Genomic DNA, 24624 nt, shown 5'->3' on the forward strand with positions numbered 1-24624 from the left:
CCTTCCCATCACACACTCCCAGTGTCAGACACAGAGTGAATCTCCATCCACAAAGTCCCATCACACAAATCCAGCGTCAGACACTGAGTGAATCTATCTCCACGCCTCTCCTTCACACAATCCCGTGGTCAGAGTCTGAGTGAATCTACGTTCGCAAAGTCCCATCACACACTAACGGGGTCAGACACAGAGAGAATCTCCCTCCCCATCGTGCCATCAAAGACGGCTGGGTTAAGACACTGAGTGAATCCCCCTCCACACCGTCCAATCACACACTCCGTCTGTCAGACACAGAATGAGTCTCCATCCACACCGTCCCATCACACACTCCCGTTGTCAGACACAGAATAAGTCTCCAACCACACCGTACCATCACACACTCCTGGTGTCAGCCACTGTGTGAATCTACCTCCTCACCTTCCCAGCACACACTCCTGGGGTCAGACACAGAGTGAATCTCGATCCGCACCGTGGCATCTCACAATCCGGGTGTTAGACACAGAGATAATCTCCATCCACACCGTTCCATCACACACTCCCGGGGTCAGACACAGAGTGAATCTCCATCCACACCGTCCCATCACACACTCCCGTGGTCAGACGCAGAGTGAATCTCCCTCCCCATCGTCCCATCAGAGACGGCTGGGGTCAGACACGGAGTGAATCCCCCTCCACACCGTCCCATCACACACTCCCGCAGTCAGACACAGAGTGAATCTCGCTCCTCACCGTACCATCTCACAATCCGGGTGTCAGACACAGAGTGAATCTCCATCCGCACCGTCCCATCACGCACTGCTGGGGTCAGACACACAGTGAATATCCATCCACACCTTCCCATCACACACACCCGGTGTCAGACACAGAGTGAATCTCGCTCCTCACGGTACCATCTCACAATCCGGTTGACTGACACAGAGTGAATCTCCATCCACACCGTCCCATCACACACTCCCGTGGTCAGACGCAGAGTGAATCTCATTCCCCATCGTGCTATCAAAGACGGCTGGGGTCAGACTCTGAGTGAATCCCCCTCCATACCGTCCCATCACACACTCCGTGTGTCAGACACAGAATGAGTCTCCATCCACACCGTCCCATCACACACTCCCAGTGTCAGGCACAGTGTGAAGCTACCTCCACACCTTCCCATCACACACTCCCGGGGTCAGACACAGAGTGAATCTCCCTCAACACCGTCCCATCACACAGTCCCGGGGTCAGACACAGAGTGAATCTCGCTCCTCACCGTACCATCTCACAATCCGGTGGTCAGACACAGAGTGAATCTCCATCCACACCGTCAGATCACAAACTCCCGTTGTCAGACACATGATGAGTCTCCAAACACACCTTCCCATCACACACACCCGGTGTCAGGCACTGTGTGAATCTACCTCCTCACCTTCCCATCACACAGTCCTGGGGTCAGACTCAGAGTGAATCTCGATCCGCACCGTGCCATCTCACAGTCCGGGTGTCAGACACAGAGATAATCTCTCTCCACAGCGTCCCATCAGACACTCCCGGGGTCAGGCACAGAGTGAATATGCATCCACCCCGTCGCATCATACACTCCAGGGGTCAGCCACAGAGTGAATCTCATTCCACACCGACACATCACACACACCCGGGGTCAGACACAGAATGTGTCTCAATCCACACCGTACCATCACACCCTCCTGCGGTCAGGAACAGAGTGAATCTACCTCCACACCTTCCCATCACACTCTCCCAGGGTCAGACATAGAATGAGACCCCATTCACACATTCCCATCACACAATTCAGGGGTCAGAAACTGAGTGAATCCCCCTCCACACCGTCCCATCACACACTCCGTGTGTCAGACTCAGAATGAGTCTACTTCCTCACCTTCCCATCACACACTCCCAGTGTCAGGCACTGTGTGAAGCTACCTCCACACCTTCCCATCACACACTCCCGGGGTCAGACACAGATTGAATCTCCCTCAACACCGTCCCATCACAATCTCCCGGGGTCAGACATAGAGTGAATCTCGCTCCTCACCGTACCGTCTCACAATCCGGTGGTCAGACACAGAGTGAATCTCATTCCACACCGTCAGATCACAAACTCCCGTTGTCAGACACAGAATGTGTCTCCAAACACACCTTCCCATCACACACTGCCGGTGTCAGACACAGATTGAATCTCCCTCAACACCGTCCCATCACAATCTCCCGGGGTCAGACATAGAGTGAATCTCGCTCCTCACCGTACCGTCTCACAATCCGGTGGTCAGACACAGAGCGAATCTCCATCCACACCGTCAGATCACAAACTCCCGTTGTCAGACACAGAATGTGTCTCCAAACACACCTTCCCATCACACACTGCCGGTGTCAGGCACTGTGTGAATCTACCTCCTCACCTTCCCATCACACACTCCTGGGGTCAGACTCAGAGTGAATCTCGATTCGCACCGTGCCATCTCACAGTCCGGGTGTCAGACACAGAGATAATCTGTCTCCACAGCGTCCCATCAGACACTCCCGGGGTCAGGCACAGAGTGAATATGCATCCAACCCGTCGCATCACACACTCGCGGGGTCAGACACAGAGTGAATCTCCCTCCACACCGTCCCACACACACTTCCGGGGTCAGGCACTGTGTGAATCTACCTCCGAACCGTCCCCTCACATCCTCCCGGGGACAGACACAGAGTGAATCTCCCTCCACACCGTACCATCACACACTCCCGGTGTCAGACACAGAGTGAATCTCCATCCGCACCGTCCCATCACAAACTCCCGGGGACAGACACAGAGTGAATCTCCCTCCACACCGTACCATCACACACTCCCGGGGTCAGACACAGAGTGAAAGTCCATCCACAACGTCACATCAGAAACTCCGGTAATCATACACAGAGTGAATCTCATTGCACACCTGCACATCTAACACTTCCGGGGTCAGGCACTGTGTGAATCTACCTCCAGTGCTTCCCATCACACACGCCCAGTGTCAGACACTGAGTGAATCTATCACCACGCCTTTCCATCACACAATCCCGGGGTCAGAGTCTGAGTGAATCTACGTTCGCAAAGTCCCATCACACACTAACGGGGTCAGACACAGAGAGAATCTCCCTCCCCATCGTGCCATCAAAGACGGCTGGGTTCAGACACTGAGTGAATCCCCCTCCACACCGTCCAATCACACACTCCGTCTGTCAGACACAGAATGAGTCTCCATCCACACCGTCCCATCACACACTCCCGTTGTCAGACACAGAATGAGTCTCCAACCACACCGTACCATCACACACTCCCGGGGTCAGGCACTGTGTGATTCTACCTCCGCACCGTCCCATCACATGCTCCCGGTGACAGGCACAGAGTGAATCTCCCTCCACACCGTCCCATCACACGCTCCCGGGGTCAGACACAGAGTGAATCTCCATCCGCACCGTCCCATCACACACTACCGGGTTCAGGCACTGAGTGAATCTACCTGCACACCGTCCCATCACAAACTCCCGGGGTCAGAGACATGGTGATTATCCATGCACAGCTTCCCATCACACAGTCCCGGGGTCAGACACTGAGTGAATCTACCTCCACACCGTCCCATCACACACTGCCGGTGTCAGACACAGCGTGAATCTCCATCCACAACGTCAAATCAGAAACTCCCGTAGTCATACACAGAGTGAATCTCATTGCATACCGGCACATCACACACATCCGGGGTCAGGCACTGTGTGAATCTACCTCCACACCTTCCCATCACACACTCCCAGTGTCAGACACAGAGTGAATCTCCATCCACAAAGTCCCATCACACAAATCCAGCGTCAGACACTGAGTGAATCTATCTCCACGCCTCTCCTTCACACAATCCCGTGGTCAGAGTCTGAGTGAATCTACGTTCGCAAAGTCCCATCACACACTAACGGGGTCAGACACAGAGAGAATCTCCCTCCCCATCGTGCCATCAAAGACGGCTGGGTTAAGACACTGAGTGAATCCCCCTCCACACCGTCCAATCACACACTCCGTCTGTCAGACACAGAATGAGTCTCCATCCACACCGTCCCATCACACACTCCCGTTGTCAGACACAGAATAAGTCTCCAACCACACCGTACCATCACACACTCCTGGTGTCAGCCACTGTGTGAATCTACCTCCTCACCTTCCCAGCACACACTCCTGGGGTCAGACACAGAGTGAATCTCGATCCGCACCGTGGCATCTCACAATCCGGGTGTTAGACACAGAGATAATCTCCATCCACACCGTTCCATCACACACTCCCGGGGTCAGACACAGAGTGAATCTCCATCCACACCGTCCCATCACACACTCCCGTGGTCAGACGCAGAGTGAATCTCCCTCCCCATCGTCCCATCAGAGACGGCTGGGGTCAGACACGGAGTGAATCCCCCTCCACACCGTCCCATCACACACTCCCGCAGTCAGACACAGAGTGAATCTCGCTCCTCACCGTACCATCTCACAATCCGGGTGTCAGACACAGAGTGAATCTCCATCCGCACCGTCCCATCACGCACTGCTGGGGTCAGACACACAGTGAATATCCATCCACACCTTCCCATCACACACACCCGGTGTCAGACACAGAGTGAATCTCGCTCCTCACGGTACCATCTCACAATCCGGTTGACTGACACAGAGTGAATCTCCATCCACACCGTCCCATCACACACTCCCGTGGTCAGACGCAGAGTGAATCTCATTCCCCATCGTGCTATCAAAGACGGCTGGGGTCAGACTCTGAGTGAATCCCCCTCCATACCGTCCCATCACACACTCCGTGTGTCAGACACAGAATGAGTCTCCATCCACACCGTCCCATCACACACTCCCAGTGTCAGGCACAGTGTGAAGCTACCTCCACACCTTCCCATCACACACTCCCGGGGTCAGACACAGAGTGAATCTCCCTCAACACCGTCCCATCACACAGTCCCGGGGTCAGACACAGAGTGAATCTCGCTCCTCACCGTACCATCTCACAATCCGGTGGTCAGACACAGAGTGAATCTCCATCCACACCGTCAGATCACAAACTCCCGTTGTCAGACACATGATGAGTCTCCAAACACACCTTCCCATCACACACACCCGGTGTCAGGCACTGTGTGAATCTACCTCCTCACCTTCCCATCACACAGTCCTGGGGTCAGACTCAGAGTGAATCTCGATCCGCACCGTGCCATCTCACAGTCCGGGTGTCAGACACAGAGATAATCTCTCTCCACAGCGTCCCATCAGACACTCCCGGGGTCAGGCACAGAGTGAATATGCATCCACCCCGTCGCATCATACACTCCAGGGGTCAGCCACAGAGTGAATCTCATTCCACACCGACACATCACACACACCCGGGGTCAGACACAGAATGTGTCTCAATCCACACCGTACCATCACACCCTCCTGCGGTCAGGAACAGAGTGAATCTACCTCCACACCTTCCCATCACACTCTCCCAGGGTCAGACATAGAATGAGACCCCATTCACACATTCCCATCACACAATTCAGGGGTCAGAAACTGAGTGAATCCCCCTCCACACCGTCCCATCACACACTCCGTGTGTCAGACTCAGAATGAGTCTACTTCCTCACCTTCCCATCACACACTCCCAGTGTCAGGCACTGTGTGAAGCTACCTCCACACCTTCCCATCACACACTCCCGGGGTCAGACACAGATTGAATCTCCCTCAACACCGTCCCATCACAATCTCCCGGGGTCAGACATAGAGTGAATCTCGCTCCTCACCGTACCGTCTCACAATCCGGTGGTCAGACACAGAGTGAATCTCCATCCACACCGTCAGATCACAAACTCCCGTTGTCAGACACAGAATGTGTCTCCAAACACACCTTCCCATCACACACTGCCGGTGTCAGACACAGATTGAATCTCCCTCAACACCGTCCCATCACAATCTCCCGGGGTCAGACATAGAGTGAATCTCGCTCCTCACCGTACCGTCTCACAATCCGGTGGTCAGACACAGAGCGAATCTCCATCCACACCGTCAGATCACAAACTCCCGTTGTCAGACACAGAATGTGTCTCCAAACACACCTTCCCATCACACACTGCCGGTGTCAGGCACTGTGTGAATCTACCTCCTCACCTTCCCATCACACACTCCTGGGGTCAGACTCAGAGTGAATCTCGATTCGCACCGTGCCATCTCACAGTCCGGGTGTCAGACACAGAGATAATCTGTCTCCACAGCGTCCCATCAGACACTCCCGGGGTCAGGCACAGAGTGAATATGCATCCAACCCGTCGCATCACACACTCGCGGGGTCAGACACAGAGTGAATCTCCCTCCACACCGTCCCACACACACTTCCGGGGTCAGGCACTGTGTGAATCTACCTCCGAACCGTCCCCTCACATCCTCCCGGGGACAGACACAGAGTGAATCTCCCTCCACACCGTACCATCACACACTCCCGGTGTCAGACACAGAGTGAATCTCCATCCGCACCGTCCCATCACAAACTCCCGGGGACAGACACAGAGTGAATCTCCCTCCACACCGTACCATCACACACTCCCGGGGTCAGACACAGAGTGAAAGTCCATCCACAACGTCACATCAGAAACTCCGGTAATCATACACAGAGTGAATCTCATTGCACACCTGCACATCTAACACTTCCGGGGTCAGGCACTGTGTGAATCTACCTCCAGTGCTTCCCATCACACACGCCCAGTGTCAGACACTGAGTGAATCTATCACCACGCCTTTCCATCACACAATCCCGGGGTCAGAGTCTGAGTGAATCTACGTTCGCAAAGTCCCATCACACAGTAACGGGGTCAGACACAGAGTGAAACTCCATCCGCACAGTCCCATCACACCCTCCCGGTGTCAGAGACACAGAGAGTCTACCTCTACGCCGTCCCATCAAACACTACCGGGTTCAAACACAGAGTCAATATAGGTGCGCACCGTCCCATCACAGACTCCCGGGACACTCATAGAGTGAATATCCCTCCACGCCTTTCCATCACACAATCCCGGGGTCAGCGTCTGAGTGAATCTACCTCTGCAAAGTCCCATCAGGCCCTGCACGTGTCAGAGACAGAGTTAGTCTCCCTCTACGCGGTCGTATCAAACACTACCAGTTTCAAACACAGAGTGAATCTCCTTCCAAACCGTCCCAAAGCACACACTCCCGGTGACTGACACAGAGTGAATCTCGCTCCTCACCGTACCATCTCACAATCTGAGGGTCAGAAACAGAGTGAATCTCCATCCAAACCGTCCCATCATACACTGCTGGGGTCAGAAACACAGTGAATATCCATCCACACCTTCCCATCACCCATTCCCGGAGTCAGACACTGAGAGAATCTATCTCCGCAACGTACAATCACACATTAACGGGGTCAGACACACAGTAAATCTCCAACCACACCGTCCCATCACACACTCCCGGGGTCAGGCACTGAGTGAATCTCCATCCACACCGTCACATCAGAAACTCCCGTGGTCATACACAGAGTGAATCTCATTCCGCACCGCCACATCACACACTCCGTGTATCAGACACAGAATGAGTCTCCATCCACACCGTCCCATCACACACTTCCGGGGTTAGGCACTGTGTGAATCTACCTCCACACCTTCCCATCACACACTCCCCGGGTCAGACACAGAGTGAAACTAGCTCCTCAGCGTACCATCACACACACCCGGGGGTCAGACACAGAGTAAATCTAAATTCACATCGTCCCATCCAACTGGGCTGCGGCAGACACAGAGTGAAACTCACTCCTCACCGTACAGTCACACAGTCCGGGGGTCAGACACAGAGTGATTCTCCCTCCCCATCGTCCCAACAAACTGGGCTGCGGCCAGACACAGAGTGAATCTCGCTCCTCACCATACCATCTCACAGTCCGAGGGTCAAAAAGAGAGTGAATCTCCATCCACACCTTCCTATCACACACTCCCGTGGTCAGACACAGAGTAAATCTCGCGCCTCACCGTACCATCTCAAAATCCGGGTGTCTGACACAGAGTGAATCTCCATCCACACCGTCCCATCACACACTCCCGTGGTGAGACGCAGAGTGAATCTCCCTCCTCATCGTCCCGTCAAAGACGGCTGGGGTCAGACACGGAGTGAATCCCCCTGCACACCGTCCCATCACACACTCCCGGGGTCAGACACAGAGTGAATCACGCTCCTCACCGTGCCATCTCACAATCCGGGAGTCAGTCACAGAGATAATCTCTCTCCACACCGTCCCATCAGACACTGCAGGGGTCAGACACAGAGTGAATATCCATCGACCCCCTCCCATCACACACTCCCGTGGTCAGACGCAGAGTGAACCTCCCTCCAGACCGTCAAATCACACACACCAGGGGTCAGACACAGAGTGAATCTCCCTCCACACCGTCCCATCACACACTCCCGTGGTCAGACACAGTGTGAATCTCCATCCACACAGTTCCATCACACACTCCCGGGGTCAGACGCAGAGTGAATCTCCCTCCAGACCGTCAAATCACACACACACGGGGTCAGACACGGAGTGAATCTCCCTCCACACCGTCCCATCACACACACCCGGGGTCAGAGACAGAGTGAATCTACCTCCAGACCGTCCCTTGACACACGGCAGTGTTCAAACACAGAGTCAATATAGGTGCGCACCGTGCCATCACAGAGTCCCGGGGACACACATAGAGTGAATATCCCTCCAAGGCTTTCCATCACACACTAACGTGGTCAGACACAGAGTGAATCTCCATCCACACCGTCCCATCACCCACTCCCGGGGTCAGGCACAGAGTGAATCTCCATCCACACCGTCCCATCACCCACTCCCGGGGTCAGACACAGAGTGAATCACCCTCCACACCGTCCCATCACACACTCTCGGGGTCAGACACAGAGTGAATCTCGCTCCTCACCGTGCCATCTCACAATCCGGGTGTCAGACACAGAGATAATCTCTCTCCACACCGTCCCATCAGACACTCCCGGGGTCAGACACAGAGCGAATCTCGCTCCTCACCGTACCATCTCACAATCCGGGTGTCAGACACAGAGTGAATCTCCATCCGCACCGTCCCATCACGCACTGCTGGGGTCAGACACACAGTGAATATCCATCCACACCTTCCCATCACACACACCCGGTGTCAGACACAGAGTGAATCTCGCTCCTCACCGTACCATCTCACAATCCGGGTGTCTGACACTGAGTGAATCCCCCTCAAAACCGTCCCATCACACACTCCCGGGGTCAGACACAGAGTGAATCTCGCTCCTCACCGTACCATCTCACAATCCGGTGGTCAGACACAGAATGAGTCTCCAACCACACCGTACCATCACACACTCTCGGAGTAAGCCACTGTGTGAATCTACCTCCTCACCTTCCCATCACACACTCCCGGGGTCAGACACAGAGTGAATCTCCATCCGCACCGTCCCATCACACAGTCCCGGGGTCAGACACAGAGTGAATCTATATACGCAACGTCCAATCACACATTAACGGGTTCAGACACTGAGTGAATCTCCATCCGCACCGTTCCATCACTCACTCCCGGGGTCAGGCACTGAGTGAATCTACCACCTTACAGTCCCATCACAAACTCCCAGGGTCAGAGACAGAGTGACTCCCCCTACACACCATACCATCACACACTCCCGGGGTCAGACACTGAGTGAATCTCCATCCACAAGGTCACATCACACAATTCCAGCGTCTGGCACTGTGTGAATCTACCTCCACACATTCCCATCACACACTCCCAGTGTCAGACACAGAGTGAATCTCCATCCACACAGTCCCATCACACAATTCCAGCGTCAGATACTGAGTGAATCTATCTCCACGCCTTTCCATCACACAATCCCGGGGTCAGAGTCTGAGTGAATCTACGTTCGCAAAGTCCCATCACACACTAACGGGGTCAGACACAGAGAGAATCTCCCTCCACATCGTGCCATCAAAGACGGCTGGGTTCAGACACTGAGTGAATCCCCCTCCACACCGTCCAATCACACACTCCGTCTGTCAGACACAGAATGAGTCTCCATCCACACCGTCAAATCACACACTCCCGTTGTCAGACACAGAATGAGTCTCCAACCACACCGTACCATCACACACTGCCGGTGTCAGGCACTGTGTGAATCTACCTCCTCACCTTCCCATCATACACTTCTGGGGTCAGACACAGAGTGAATCTCGATCCGCACCGTGGCATCTCACAATCCGGGTGTCAGACACAGAGTGAATCTCCATCCACACCGTCCCATCACACACTCCCGTGGTCAGACGCAGAGTGAATCTCCCTCCCCATCGTCCCATCAAAGACGGCAGGGGTCAGACACGGAGTGAATCCCCCTCCACACCGTCCCATCACACACTCCCGCAGTCAGACACAGAGCGAATCTCGCTCCTCACCGTACCATCTCACAATCCGGGTGTCAGACACAGAGTGAATCTCCATCCGCACCGTCCCATCACGCACTGCTGGGGTCAGACACACAGTGAATATCCATCCACACCTTCCCATCACACACACCCGGTGTCAGACACAGAGTGAATCTCGCTCCTCACCGTACCATCTCACAATCCGGGTGTCTGACACTGAGTGAATCCCCCTCAAAACCGTCCCATCACACACTCCCGGGGTCAGACACAGAGTGAATCTCGCTCCTCACCGTACCATCTCACAATCCGGTGGTCAGACACAGAGTGAATCTCCATCCACACCGTCAGATCACAAACTCCCGTTGTCAGACACATAATGAGTCTCCAAACACACCTTCCCATCACACACTGCCGGTGTCAGGCACTGTGTGAATCTACCTCCTCACCTTCCCATCCAAAACTCTTGGGGTCAGACTCAGAGTGAATCTCGATAAGCACCGTGCCATCTCACAGTCCGGGTGTCAGACACAGAGATAATCTCGCTCCACCCCGTCGCATCACACACTTGCGGGGTAAGCCACAGAGTGAATCTCATTCCACCCCGCCACATCACACACACCCGGGGTCAGACACAGAATGAGTCTCCATCCACACCGTCCCATCACACCATCCTGCGGTCAGGCACAGAGTGAATCTACCTCCACACCTTCCCATCACACACTCCCATGGTCAGACATAGAATGAGTCTACAATCACACATTCCCATCACACAATTCAGGGGTCAGAAACTGAGTGAATCCCACTCCAAACCGTCGCATCACACACTCCAGGGGTCAGACACAGAGTGAATCTCCCTGCACACCTTCGCATCACACACTCCCGGGGTCAGACACAGAGTAAATCTCCCTCCACACCGTCCCATCACACACTCTCGGGGTCAGACACAGAGTGAATCTCGCTCCAAACCGTACCACCTCACAATCCGTTGGTCAGACACAGAGTGAATCTCCATCCACACCGCCACATCACACACTCCCGGGGTCAGGCACTGTGTGATTCTACCTCCGCACCGTCCCATCACATGCTCCCGGTGACAGACACAGAGTGAATCTCCCTCCACACCGTCCCATCACACACTCCCGGGGTCAGACACAGAGTGAATCTCCATCCGCACCGTCCCATCACACACTTCCGGGTTCAGGCACTGAGTGAATCTACCTGCACACCGTCCCATCACAAACTCCCGGGGTCAGAGACATTGTGAATATCCATGCACACCTTCCCATCACTCAGTCCCGGGGTCAGACACAGAGTGAACCTGTCTCCGCAACGTCCAATCACACATTAACGGGTTCAGACACTGAGTGAATCTCCATCCGCACCGTTCCATCACTCACTCCCGGGGTCAGGCACTGAGTGAATCTACCACCTTACAGTCCCATCAAAAACTCCCAGGGTCAGAGACAGAGTGACTCCCCCTCCACACCATACCATAACACACTCCCGGGTTCAGGCACTGAGTGTATCTTCCTCCACACCATCCCATCACAAATTCCCGGGGTCAGAGACAGATTGACTCCCCCTCCACACCATACCATCACACACTCGCGGGGTCAGACACTGAGTGAATCTACCTCCACACCGTCCCATCACACACTGCCGGTGTCAGACACAGAGTGAATCTCCATCCAGAACGTCACATCAGAAACTCCCGTAGTCATACACAGAGTGAATTTCATTGCACACCGGCACATCACACACATCCGGGGTCAGGCACTGTGTGAATCTTCCTCCACACCATCCCATCACAAACTCCCGGGGTCAGAGACAGATTGACTCCCCCTCCACACCATACCATCACACACTCGCGGGGTCAGACACTGAGTGAATCTACCTCCACACCGTCCCATCACACACTGCCGGTGTCAGACACAGAGTGAATCTCCATCCACAACGTCACATCAGAAACTCCCGTAGTCATACACAGAGTGAATCTCATTGCACACCGGCACATCGCACACTTCCGGGGTCAGGCACTGTGTGAATCTACCTCCACACCTTCCCATCACACACTCCCAGTGTCAGACACAGAGTGAATCTCCATCCACACAGTCCCATCACACAATTCCAGCGTCAGACACTGAGTGAATCTATCTCCACGCCTTTCCATCACACAATCCCGGGGTCAGAGTCTGAGTGAATCTACGTTCGCAAAGTCCCATCACACACTAACGGGGTCAGACACAGAGAGAATCTCCCTCCCCATCGTGCCATCAAAGACGGCTGGGTTCAGACACTGAGTGAATCCCCCTCCACACCGTCCAATCACACACTCCGTCTGTCAGACACAGAATGAGTCTCCATCCACACCGTCCCATCACACACTCCCGTTGTCAGACACAGAATGAGTCTCCAACCACACCGTACCATCACACACTCCCGGGGTCAGGCACTGTGTGATTCTACCTCCGCACCGTCCCATCACATGCTCCCGGTGACAGGCACAGAGTGAATCTCCCTCCACACCGTCCCATCACACGCTCCCGGGGTCAGACACAGAGTGAATCTCCATCCGCACCGTCCCATCACACACTACCGGGTTCAGGCACTGAGTGAATCTACCTGCACACCGTCCCATCACAAACTCCCGGGGTCAGAGACATAGTGATTATCCATGCACAGCTTCCCATCACACAGTCCCGGGGTCAGACACTGAGTGAATCTACCTCCACACCGTCCCATCACACACTGCCGGTGTCAGACACAGCGTGAATCTCCATCCACAACGTCAAATCAGAAACTCCCGTAGTCATACACAGAGTGAATCTCATTGCATACCGGCACATCACACACATCCGGGGTCAGGCACTGTGTGAATCTACCTCCACACCTTCCCATCACACACTCCCAGTGTCAGACACAGAGTGAATCTCCATCCACAAAGTCCCATCACACAAATCCAGCGTCAGACACTGAGTGAATCTATCTCCACGCCTCTCCTTCACACAATCCCGTGGTCAGAGTCTGAGTGAATCTACGTTCGCAAAGTCCCATCACACACTAACGGGGTCAGACACAGAGAGAATCTCCCTCCCCATCGTGCCATCAAAGACGGCTGGGTTAAGACACTGAGTGAATCCCCCTACACACCGTCCAATCACACACTCCGTCTGTCAGACACAGAATGAGTCTCCATCCACACCGTCCCATCACACACTCCCGTTGTCAGACACAGAATAAGTCTCCAACCACACCGTACCATCACACACTCCTGGTGTCAGCCACTGTGTGAATCTACCTCCTCACCTTCCCAGCACACACTCCTGGGGTCAGACACAGAGTGAATCTCGATCCGCACCGTGGCATCTCACAATCCGGGTGTTAGACACAGAGATAATCTCCATCCACACCGTCCCATCACACACTCCCGGGGTCAGACACAGAGTGAATCTCCATCCACACCGTCCCATCACACACTCCCGTGGTCAGACGCAGAGTGAATCTCCCTCCCCATCGTCCCATCAAAGACGGCTGGGGTCAGACACGGAGTGAATCCCCCTCCACACCGTCCCATCACACACTCCCGCAGTCAGACACAGAGTGAATCTCGCTCCTCACCGTACCATCTCACAATCCGGGTGTCAGACACAGAGTGAATCTCCATCCGCACCGTCCCATCACGCACTGCTGGGGTCAGACACACAGTGAATATCCATCCACACCTTCCCATCACACACACCCGGTGTCAGACACAGAGTGAATCTCGCTCCTCACCGTACCATCTCACAATCCGGTTGACTGACACAGAGTGAATCTCCATCCACACCGTCCCATCACACACTCCCGTGGTCAGACGCAGAGTGAATCTCATTCCCCATCGTGCTATCAAAGACGGCTGGGGTCAGACTCTGAGTGAATCCCCCTCCATACCGTCCCATCACACACTCCGTGTGTCAGACACAGAATGAGTCTCCATCCACACCGTCCCATCACACAATCCCAGTGTCAGGCACAGTGTGAAGCTACCTCCACACCTTCCCATCACACACTCCCGGGGTCAGACACAGAGTGAATCTCCCTCAACACCGTCCCATCACACAGTCCCGGGGTCAGACACAGAGTGAATCTCGCTCCTCACCGTACCATCTCACAATCCGGTGGTCAGACACAGAGTGAATCTCCATCCACACCGTCAGATCACAAACTCCCGTTGTCAGACACATGATGAGTCTCCAAACACACCTTCCCATCACACACACCCGGTGTCAGGCACTGTGTGAATCTACCTCCTCACCTTCCCATCACACAGTCCTGGGGTCAGACTCAGAGTGAATCTCGATCCGCACCGTGCCATCTCACAGTCCGGGTGTCAGACACAGAGATAATCTCTCTCCACAGCGTCCCATCAGACACTCCCGGGGTCAGGCACAGAGTGAATATGCATCCACCCCGTCGCATCATACACTCCAGGGGTCAGCCACGGAGTGAATCTCATTCCACACCGCCACATCACACACACCCGGGGTCAGACACAGAATGTGTCTCAATCCACACCGTACCATCACACCCTCCTGCGGTCAGGAACAGAGTGAATCTACCTCCACACCTTCCCATCACACTCTCCCAGGGTCAGACATAGAATGAGACCCCATTCACACATTCCCATCACACAATTCAGGGGTCAGAAACTGAGTGAATCCCCCTCCACACCGTCCCATCACACACTCCGTGTGTCAGACTCAGAATGAGTCTACTTCCTCACCTTCCCATCACACACTCCCAGTGTCAGGCACTGTGTGAAGCTACCTCCACACCTTCCCATCACACACTCCCGGGGTCAGACACAGATTGAATCTCCCTCAACACCGTCCCATCACAATCTCCCGGGGTCAGACATAGAGTGAATCTCGCTCCTCACCGTACCGTCTCACAATCCGGTGGTCAGACACAGAGTGAATCTCCATCCACACCGTCAGATCACAAACTCCCGTTGTCAGACACAGAATGTGTCTCCAAACACACCTTCCCATCACACACTGCCGGTGTCAGGCACTGTGTGAATCTACCTCCTCACCTTCCCATCACACACTCCTGGGGTCAGACTCAGAGTGAATCTCGATTCGCACCGTGCCATCTCACAGTCCGGGTGTCAGACACAGAGATAATCTGTCTCCACAGCGTCCCATCAGACACTCCCGGGGTCAGGCACAGAGTGAATATGCATCCAACCCGTCGCATCACACACTCGCGGGGTCAGACACAGAGTGAATCTCCCTCCACACCGTCCCACACACACTTCCGGGGTCAGGCACTGTGTGAATCTACCTCCGAACCGTCCCCTCACATCCTCCCGGGGACAGACACAGAGTGAATCTCCCTCCACACCGTACCATCACACACTCCCGGTGTCAGACACAGAGTGAATCTCCATCCGCACCGTCCCATCACAAACTCCCGGGGACAGACACAGAGTGAATCTCCCTCCACACCGTACCATCACACACTCCCGGGGTCAGACACAGAGTGAAAGTCCATCCACAACGTCACATCAGAAACTCCGGTAATCATACACAGAGTGAATCTCATTGCACACCTGCACATCTAACACTTCCGGGATCAGGCACTGTGTGAATCTACCTCCAGTGCTTCCCATCACACACGCCCAGTGTCAGACACTGAGTGAATCTATCACCACGCCTTTCCATCACACAATCCCGGGGTCAGAGTCTGAGTGAATCTACGTTCGCAAAGTCCCATCACACACTAACGGGGTCAGACACAGAGTGAAACTCCATCCGCACAGTCCCATCACACCCTCCCGGTGTCAGAGACACAGAGAGTCTACCTCTACGCCGTCCCATCAAACACTACCGGGTTCAAACACAGAGTCAATATAGGTGCGCACCGTCCCATCACAGACTCCCGGGACACTCATAGAGTGAATATCCCTCCACGCCTTTCCATCACACAATCCCGGGGTCAGCGTCTGAGTGAATCTACCTCTGCAAAGTCCCATCAGGCACTGCACGTGTCAGAGACAGAGTAAGTCTCCCTCTACGCGGTCGTATCAAACACTACCAGTTTCAAACACAGAGTGAATCTCCTTCCAAACCGTCCCAAAGCACACACTCCCGGTGACTGACACAGAGTGAATCTCGCTCCTCACCGTACCATCTCACAATCTGAGGGTCAGAAACAGAGTGAATCTCCATCCAAACCGTCCCATCATACACTGCTGGGGTCAGAAACACAGTGAATATCCATCCACACCTTCCCATCACCCATTCCCGGAGTCAGACACTGAGAGAATCTATCTCCGCAACGTACAATCACACATTAACGGGGTCAGACACACAGTAAGTCTCCAACCACACCGTCCCATCACACACTCCCGGGGTCAGGCCCTGAGTGAATCTCCATCCACACCGTCACATCAGAAACTCCCGTGGTCATACACAGAGTGAATCTCATTCCGCACCGCCACATCACACACTCCGTGTATCAGACACAGAATGAGTCTCCATCCACACCGTCCCATCACACACTTCCGGGGTTAGGCACTGTGTGAATCTACCTCCACACCTTCCCATCACACACTCCCCGGGTCAGACACAGAGTGAAACTAGCTCCTCAGCGTACCATCACACACACCCGGGGGTCAGACACAGAGTAAATCTAAATTCACATCGTCCCATCCAACTGGGCTGCGGCAGACACAGAGTGAAACTCACTCCTCACCGTACAGTCACACAGTCCGGGGGTCAGACACAGAGTGATTCTCCCTCCCCATCGTCCCAACAAACTGGGCTGCGGCCAGACACAGAGTGAATCTCGCTCCTCACCATACCATCTCACAGTCCGAGGGTCAGAAAGAGAGTGAATCTCCATCCACACCTTCCTATCACACACTCCCGTGGTCAGACACAGAGTAAATCTCGCGCCTCACCGTACCATCTCAAAATCCGGGTGTCTGACACAGAGTGAATCTCCATCCACACCGTCCCATCACACACTCCCGTGGTGAGACGCAGAGTGAATCTCCCTCCTCATCGTCCCGTCAAAGACGGCTGGGGTCAGACACGGAGTGAATCCCCCTGCACACCGTCCCATCACACACTCCCGGGGTCAGACACAGAGTGAATCACGCTCCTCACCGTGCCATCTCACAATCCGGGAGTCAGTCACAGAGATAATCTCTCTCCACACCGTCCCATCAGACACTGCAGGGGTCAGACACAGAGTGAATATCCATCGACCCCCTCCCATCACACACTCCCGTGGTCAGACGCAGAGTGAACCTCCCTCCAGACCGTCAAATCACACACACCAGGGGTCAGACACAGAGTGAATCTCCCTCCACACCGTCCCACACACACTTCCGGGGTCAGGCACTGTGTGAATCTACCTCCGAACCGTCCCCTCACATCCTCCCGGGGACAGACACAGAGTGAATCTCCCTCCACACCGTACCATCACACACTCCCGGTGTCAGACACAGAGTGAATCTCCATCCGCACCGTCCCATCACAAACTCCCGGGGACAGACACAGAGTGAATCTCCCTCCACACCGTACCATCACACACTCCCGGGGTCAGACACAGAGTGAAAGTCCATCCACAACGTCACATCAGAAACTCCGGTAATCATACACAGAGTGAATCTCATTGCACACCTGCACATCTAACACTTCCGGGATCAGGCACTGTGTGAATCTACCTCCAGTGCTTCCCATCACACACGCCCAGTGTCAGACACTGAGTGAATCTATCACCACGCCTTTCCATCACACAATCCCGGGGTCAGAGTCTGAGTGAATCTACGTTCGCAAAGTCCCATCACACACTAACGGGGTCAGACACAGAGTGAAACTCCATCCGCACAGTCCCATCACACCCTCCCGGTGTCAGAGACACAGAGAGTCTACCTCTACGCCGTCCCATCAAACACTACCGGGTTCAAACACAGAGTCAATATAGGTGCGCACCGTCCCATCACAGACTCCCGGGACACTCATAGAGTGAATATCCCTCCACGCCTTTCCATCACACAATCCCGGGGTCAGCGTCTGAGTGAATCTACCTCTGCAAAGTCCCATCAGGCACTGCACGTGTCAGAGACAGAGTTAGTCTCCCTCTACGCGGTCGTATCAAACACTACCAGTTTCAAACACAGAGTGAATCTCCTTCCAAACCGTCCCAAAGCACACACTCCCGGTGACTGACACAGAGTGAATCTCGCTCCTCACCGTACCATCTCACAATCTGAGGGTCAGAAACAGAGTGAATCTCCATCCAAACCGTCCCATCATACACTGCTGGGGTCAGAAACACAGTGAATATCCATCCACACCTTCCCATCACCCATTCCCGGAGTCAGACACTGAGAGAATCTATCTCCGCAACGTACAATCACACATTAACGGGGTCAGACACACAGTAAATCTCCAACCACACCGTCCCATCACACACTCCCGGGGTCAGGCACTGAGTGAATCTCCATCCACACCGTCACATCAGAAACTCCCGTGGTCATACACAGAGTGAATCTCATTCCGCACCGCCACATCACACACTCCGTGTATCAGACACAGAATGAGTCTCCATCCACACCGTCCCATCACACACTTCCGGGGTTAGGCACTGTGTGAATCTACCTCCACACCTTCCCATCACACACTCCCCGGGTCAGACACAGAGTGAAACTAGCTCCTCAGCGTACCATCACACACACCCGGGGGTCAGACACAGAGTAAATCTAAATTCACATCGTCCCATCCAACTGGGCTGCGGCAGACACAGAGTGAAACTCACTCCTCACCGTACAGTCACACAGTCCGGGGGTCAGACACAGAGTGATTCTCCCTCCCCATCGTCCCAACAAACTGGGCTGCGGCCAGACACAGAGTGAATCTCGCTCCTCACCATACCATCTCACAGTCCGAGGGTCAGAAAGAGAGTGAATCTCCATCCACACCTTCCTATCACACACTCCCGTGGTCAGACACAGAGTAAATCTCGCGCCTCACCGTACCATCTCAAAATCCGGGTGTCTGACACAGAGTGAATCTCCATCCACACCGTCCCATCACACACTCCCGTGGTGAGACGCAGAGTGAATCTCCCTCCTCATCGTCCCGTCAAAGACGGCTGGGGTCAGACACGGAGTGAATCCCCCTGCACACCGTCCCATCACACACTCCCGGGGTCAGACACAGAGTGAATCACGCTCCTCACCGTGCCATCTCACAATCCGGGAGTCAGTCACAGAGATAATCTCTCTCCACACCGTCCCATCAGACACTGCAGGGGTCAGACACAGAGTGAATATCCATCGACCCCCTCCCATCACACACTCCCGTGGTCAGACGCAGAGTGAACCTCCCTCCAGACCGTCAAATCACACACACCAGGGGTCAGACACAGAGTGAATCTCCCTCCACACCGTCCCATCACACACTCCCGTGGTCAGACACAGTGTGAATCTCCATCCACACAGTTCCATCACACACTCCCGGGGTCAGACGCAGAGTGAATCTCCCTCCAGACCGTCAAATCACACACACACGGGGTCAGACACGGAGTGAATCTCCCTCCACACCGTCCCATCACACACACCCGGGGTCAGAGACAGAGTGAATCTACCTCCAGACCGTCCCTTGACACACGGCAGTGTTCAAACACAGAGTCAATATAGGTGCGCACCGTGCCATCACAGAGTCCCGGGGACACACATAGAGTGAATATCCCTCCAAGGCTTTCCATCACACACTAACGTGGTCAGACACAGAGTGAATCTCCATCCACACCGTCCCATCACCCACTCCCGGGGTCAGGCACAGAGTGAATCTCCATCCACACCGTCCCTTCACCCACTCCCGGGGTCAGACACAGAGTGAATCACCCTCCACACCGTCCCATCACACACTCTCGGGGTCAGACACAGAGTGAATCTCGCTCCTCACTGTGCCATCTCACAATCCGGGTGTCAGACACAGAGATAATCTCTCTCCACACCGTCCCATCAGACACTCCCGGGGTCAGACACAGAGTGAATCTCATTCCACACCGCAACATCACAGACTCCCGGAGTCAGGCACTGTGTCAATCTACCCCCACACCGTCCCATCACACAATCCCGGTGTCAGACACAGAGTGAATCCCCCTCCACACCGTCCCATCACACACTCCCGTGGTCAGACGCAGAGTGAATCTCCCTCCAGACCGTCAAATCACACACTCCCGGGGTCAGACACGGAGTGATTCTCCCTGTCTACCGTCCCATCACACACACCCGGGGTCAGAGACAGAGTGAATCTACCTCTAGACCGTCCCATGACACACGACCGTGTTCAAACTCAAGGTTAATATAGGTGCGCACCGTCCCATCACAGAGTCCCGGGGACGCACATAGAGTGAATATCCCTCCACGCCTTTCCATCACACACTAACGGGGTCAGACAAAGAGTGAATCCCCCTCCACACCGTCCCATCACACACTCCCGTGGTCAGACGCAGAGTGAATCTCCCTCCAGACCGTCAAATCACACACACCCGAGGTCAGACACGGAGTGAATCTCCCTCCACACCGTCCCATCACACACACACGGGGTCAGAGACAGAGTGAATATACATCCAGAACGTCCCTTGACACACGACCGTGTTCAAACACAGAGTCAATATAGGTGCGCACCGTCCCATCACAGAGTCCCGGGGACACACACAGAGTGAATATCCCTCCACGCCTTTCCATCACACAATCTCGGGGTCAGAGTCTGAGCGAATCTACGTCCGCAAAGTCCCATCACACAATAACGGTGTCAGATACAGAGTGAATCTCCATCCGCACAGTCCCCTCACACCCTCCCGGTGTCAGAGAAAGAGTGAGTCTACCTCTACGCCGTCCCATCAAACACTACAGGGTTCAAACACAGAGTCAATATAGGTGCGCACCGTCCCATCACAGACTCCCGGGGACACACATAGAGTGAATATCCCTCCACGCCTTTCCATCACACAATCCCGAGGTCAGAGTCTGAGTAAATCTACGACCGCAAAGTCCCATCACACACTAACGGGGTCAGACACAGAGTGAAACGCCATCCGCACAGTCCCCTCACACCCTCCCGGCCATAGTGGGGTGTGTCAGGAATGGACAGGAGGAGGAGTATAGGAAACTGATACAGGACTTTGTGATATGGTGCAACTCAAACTACCTGCGTCTCAATATCACCAAGACCAAGGAGATTGTGGTGGACTTTAGGAGATCTAGGCCCAATATGGAGCCAGTGATCATTAATGGAGAACGTGTGGAGCAGGTTAAGACCTACAAGTATCTGGGAGTACAGTTAGACGAGAAGCTAGACTGGACTGCCAACACAGATGCCTTGTGCAGGAAGGCAAAGAGTCGACTGTACTTCCTAAGAAGGTTGGCGTCATTCAATGTCTGTAGTGAGATGCTGAAGATGTTCTATAGGTCAGTTGTGGAGAGCGCCCTCTTCTTTGTGGTGGCGTGTTGGGGAGGAAGAATTAAGAAGAGGGACGCCTCACGTCTTGATAAGCTGGTAAAGAAGGCGGGCTCTGTCGTGGGCAAAGTACTGGAGAGTTTAACATCGGTAGCTGAGCGAAGGGCGCTGAGTAGGCTACGGTCAATTATGGATAACTCTGAACATCCTCTACATAGCACCATCCGCAGACAGAGAAGCAGTTTCAGCGACAGGTTACTATCGATGCAATGCTCCTCAGACAGGATGAAGAGGTCAATACTCCCCAATGCCATTAGGCTTTACAATTCTTCCTCCAGGACTTAAGAACTTTTTAAAAGCTATTAATGCTTTTTGAGACGGTGATTTAGATGCATATCATATTTTTTCTTTACTGAGTTAAGTATTGTATGTAATTAGTTTTGCTACAGCAAATGTATGGGACATTGGAAAAAAAGTTGAATTTCCCCATGGGGATGAATAAAGTATCTATCTATCTATCTATCTATCTATCTATCTATCTATCTATCTATCTATCTATCTATCTATCTATCTATCTATCTATCTATCTATCACACACACCCGGGGACAGTCAACGAGTGAATCTAACACCACACCGTCCCATCACAATGTCCCGGGGTCAGAGACAGAGTGAATCTATCTCCACACCGTCCCATCACACAATCCGGGGGTCAGACACAGAGTGAATCTCCCTGCACACCTTCGCATCACACACCCCCGGGGTCAGACACAGAGTAAATCTCCCTCCACACCGTCCCATCACACACTCTCGGGGTCAGACACAGAGTGAATCTCGCTCCAAACCGTACCACCTCACAATCCGGTGGTCAGACACAGAGTGAATCTCCATCCACACAGCCACATCACACACTCCCGGGGTCAGACACAGAGTGAATCTCCCTCCACACCGTACCATCACGCACTCCCGGGGTCAGACACAGAGTGAATCTCCATCCGCACCGTCCCATCACAAACTCCCCGGGACAGAAACAGAGTGAATCTCCCTCCACACCGTACCATCACACAATCCCGGGGTCAGACACAGAGTGAATCTCCATCCACAACGTCACATCAGAAACTCCCGTAATCATACACAGAGTGAATCTCATTGCACACCGGCACATCTAACACTTCCGGGGTCAGGCACTGTGTGAATCTACCTCCAGACCTTCCCATCACACACGCCCAGTGTCAGACACTGAGTGAATCTATCACCACGCCTTTCCATCACACAATCCCGGGGTCAGAGTCTGAGTGAATCTTCGTTCGCAAAGTCCCATCACACACTAACGGGGTCAGACACAGAGTGAAACTCCATCCGCACAGTCCCATCACACCCTCCCGGTGTCAGAGACACAGAGAGTCTACCTCTACGCCGTCCCATCAAACACTACCGGGTTCAAACACAGAGTCAATATAGGTGCGCACCGTCCCATCACAGACTCCCGGGACACACATAGAGTGAATATCCCTCCACGCCTTTCCATCACACAATCCCGGGGTCAGCGTCTGAGTGAAACTACCTCTGCAAAGTCCCATCAGGCACTGCACGTGTCAGAGACAGAGTTAGTCTCCCTCTACGCGGTCGTATCAAACACTACCAGTTTCAAACACAGAGTGAATCTCCTTCCAAACCGTCCCAAAACACACACTCCCGGTGACTGACACAGAGTGAATCTCGCTCCTCACCGTACCATCTCACAATCTGAGGGTCAGAAACAGAGTGAATCTCCATCCACACAGTCCCATCACACACTCCCGGGGTCAGACGCAGGGTGAATCTCCCTCCAGACCGTCAAATCACACACACCCGAGGTCAGACACGGAGTGAATCTCCCTCCACACCGTCCCATCACACACACACGGGGTCAGAGACAGAGTGAATATACATCCAGAACGTCCCTTGACACACGACCGTGTTCAAACACAGAGTCAATATAAGTGCGCACCGTCCCATCACAGAGTCCCGGGGACACAGATAGAGTGAATATCCCTCCACGTCTTTCCATCACACAATCTCGGGGTCAGACACAGAGTGAATCTCCATCCGCACAGTCCCATCACACACACCCGGGGACAGTCAACAGGCGAATCTAACACCACACCGTCCCATCACAATGTCCCGGGGTCAGAGACAGAGTGAATCTATCTCCACACCGTCCCATCACACACACACGGGGTCAGAGACAGAGTGAATATACATCCAGAACGTCCCTTGACACACGACCGTGTTCAAACACAGAGTCAATATAGGTGCGCACCGTCCCATCACAGAGTCCCGGGGACACAGATAGAGTGAATATCCCTCCACGTCTTTCCATCACACAATAACGGTGTCAGACACAGAGTGAATCTCCATCCGCACAGTCCCATCACACACACCCGGGGACAGTCAACAGGCGAATCTAACACCACACCGTCCCATCACAATGTCCCGGGGTCAGAGACAGAGTGAATCTATCTCCACACAGTCCCATCACACACTCCCGGTGTCAGAGACAGAGTGAGTCTACCTCTACGCCGCCCCATCAAACACTACCGGGTTCAAACACAGAGTCAATATAGGTGCGAACCGTCCCATCACAGACTCCCGGGACAGACATATAGTGAATATCCCTCCACGCCTTTCCATCACCCAATCCCGGGGTCAGTGTCTGAGTGAATCTACGACCGCAAAGTCCCATCACACACTAACGGGGTC

Source organism: Hemitrygon akajei, unplaced genomic scaffold (assembly GCF_048418815.1).
Source record: "Hemitrygon akajei unplaced genomic scaffold, sHemAka1.3 Scf000039, whole genome shotgun sequence".
Lineage (NCBI taxonomy): Eukaryota > Metazoa > Chordata > Chondrichthyes > Myliobatiformes > Dasyatidae > Hemitrygon > Hemitrygon akajei.